This window comes from Colletes latitarsis, chromosome 8, assembly GCF_051014445.1.
Source record: "Colletes latitarsis isolate SP2378_abdomen chromosome 8, iyColLati1, whole genome shotgun sequence".
NCBI classification, from domain to species: domain Eukaryota; kingdom Metazoa; phylum Arthropoda; class Insecta; order Hymenoptera; family Colletidae; genus Colletes; species Colletes latitarsis.
In genome coordinates, this window is record NC_135141.1 from 25030022 (window position 1) to 25032879 (window position 2858).

The 2858-nt window shown below is 45.2% G+C and overlaps 1 non-coding gene across 1 annotated transcript; it reads left to right on the top strand.

The window, feature by feature from the left end:
- Positions 1 to 1821: 1821 nt before the first annotated feature.
- Positions 1822 to 1904, top strand: Trnal-cag (transfer RNA leucine (anticodon CAG)). The gene has a single exon. It is a non-coding gene; the product is annotated as a tRNA-Leu (tRNA).
- Positions 1905 to 2858: the final 954 nt, after the last annotated feature.

Sequence of the window (2858 nt, forward strand, 5' to 3'; positions counted from 1 at the left end):
CGATAAGAAGTTTTACACGCGCCAAAAGTGGAAAGACCGATAAAGGCGCGTTCGCTTTACGATCGTGACAAAGTTCAAGATGATCGAACGAGCAGTCCTTCAAACGTTTAGTCGAGACCAGCTTGAGAGATGCGATCTCGAGAAAAACGACTCGAAAGTTTGAAGTAGTAATAAGAGATACTTACAGCTGGCCGTAATTAATCTGCTATTTCAGCTTCGTAACGTGCTCCTCTCCAAAATACCCATTTAGAGCCGCTTGATCTCCTCCAGGGGCTGTTCTCGTTTCATTAGCCCTCTCAGAGCTCTCGTAAATCATTCTATCTTAATAGTATTCTATCTTCCAAACGTTGATTCACCACTCGCGTCGTACAGTAAAGGAGGAATGAATTTGTTTGTCTCGCGTTTCTTGGTAACAAATTTGACGTGGATGTCCGTTGGACGCGGTTTCGATGAACTGTCGAAATACTGTTGCGAAACGCACGTTAAAACATTCACAGCGTTGATTACTTTAGCGATTCAAATTTGACGCTAGGAGTCGGTTGAACTTTGCGCTAGACTTTCATGTCTCGCGGCAGAGTTGGGCAAATTTTATTTCCAAATAGGAACGTCAGACTCGTTCGTTAACTAACTTCTGTTAATAAGTAATATTCTTTATCGCGTTCTCGTTCGCGGGTTAATTAAAATCTTCGTTGTTTGGAAATAAATGTTCGACTCTCACCTTCTGCAAATTGAAGGTATGGAATATTCAGAGGATTCGCGTATTAACAACAACGTCCATGTAATAAATGCAACTATCAAGGCGACTCGATTTAGACGGTGGTTGAAATAAGACAGCCTTGCTCTATACGGTGCAAGGAAATCCGAAGGTTGGAATAAATTGCTTTATCGGACGACGAGCCATTTTTCTGGTAGAGTTGTTTTATTTAGACGGAAACGATGGTTGACGGAAGCTGTACGGCCGGTTTCGTGCATATTTAAAGCACGTGTAATCTGGAATCGACGTGGCTCGGAGGATGTCCTAGATGGATCGTAAATAACGTTTCCTTCGGGAGCTATACTATGCATAATGCATTTTTCTTTAAAGCTGAATATGGCGTACATTAACTGCAAAGGATTATCCGGAACGTAGGAAAATATCGGGCGAATTTTATCCTCGAGAAGATCGTGGCTCGTTGTTGAGAGCGTGCACGATGCAAAGTGAAATTTCAACGATTTATTGGACACCTTGGTATAGAAATCGAAGTTACATCGGTTACGCGACAGCACAATGCGAAATGCATGCGCTCGGCCTTCGCGCGCGGAAGTGAAAGCAAGAAATATCGACGGAAAAACGATTTCCGAATGTCTGTTTTCGCGCTATCGAGTTTCACCTCGCACGAGAGACGGAAAGCAGTCTTGGACGCGAATCCTGAAAGCATACGGTAACCTACGGTTGATAAAGCAACTACCATACTGCAGTTACCAACCCTGGTGAAAGTTGTTTCAAACTTATAGTACCCGCCAACGTCGTTTCGCGACGCTTCTGAGCGCTATCTAATTTTTTATTATTGATAAAACACTTGTAGTTTAAGTTACACGATAAACATAGATATCCACGCATAAATAACGTTAATTTATCGTCGAACTAAAGATAGGAATATTTTACTGGTAGACAGTGCAATGTATTGTCAGTAATCCGTGACGCCATCCTCTATATAACAGTCACGATCGTTTGTAATCAAATTACGCGTTGGTGTGGATCTGTATCAATTTTAGAAATACATTTCCAAATATGGAGTTAATATCAGTTACTTGTACAACATTTTGAGAGGATTGTTACATGTCAGGATGGCCGAGCGGTCTAAGGCGCTGCGTTCAGGTCGCAGTCCACTCTGTGGGCGTGGGTTCGAATCCCACTTCTGACAATTACTTTTTTTTATTGCATTTAAAATCGCTATTCTAATCGCAAACGTAGATACTGTACGTAATAATAGATAAACTCGACGGGGAACGATTTGTATTAATTTCATTCAACGAACTGTCTCCATCGAGAGCCAGAGAAGCCTCGATCTCGAATCGGTCCGATCTGTTATCGACTTTCGTCGAAACTCGAACGGCTGAAGCGGAAGACAGCCCTTTGATACGATCTACACGGGTCAGCCTGCAACACCAGACCGTCAAACTCGGCCGTTATTCCTCGTAGATTTTTTAAACGGTTCACAAACGGGAGTAATTCGCTATTCACAGAGACCTCGGGCGAGATACGATCAAAGGAGCAGTCTAAACGACGAAGAGCCCGACCGAGGAACGCCAACAGTAACGCAGGTCGCCTTTCAATAGCAATTATTAACCCCCGGACGATCCACGAGCACAGGCGCGATTACTCGCCGGTATTAATCTCGGCGATCGCCGCGAGCGTAAAAATGCATAACCGAGATACCGTGTCCTCGGGGACAGCGCGAGATTCGCCAAATTAACGATTGAGAACCCTGTTATCGGCGCTTTCCCACGAGGCGGAAAAATTCGATGAAAGAGACGGCGATTCGATCGAGCGCGAACTCGTCGAACGACCGTAATTAGTTTCGAGTTGCGCGCGGAAGAGACGTATTTGCGTATATTACGGCGACGGGTAACGGTAACGATCGGCAAGGCTACTTCGTGTAGCCGGGCTCCAGTCAAGTTCAAGATCTCCAGTGTAGATCGTCGGATCGCAGAAGGGGTACGGCGACGAGCGTAGGACGACCGGTGACCGAAATAACGCGAGGACTCGGAAATAACCAGCCCACGGCCCCGCTGACACAAGACCGTTTGCACGCCGCTCGCGTACCACCGTTCCCATAATCGTCGATGAGCTCATTATCGGCTCGAACGGTCAATAC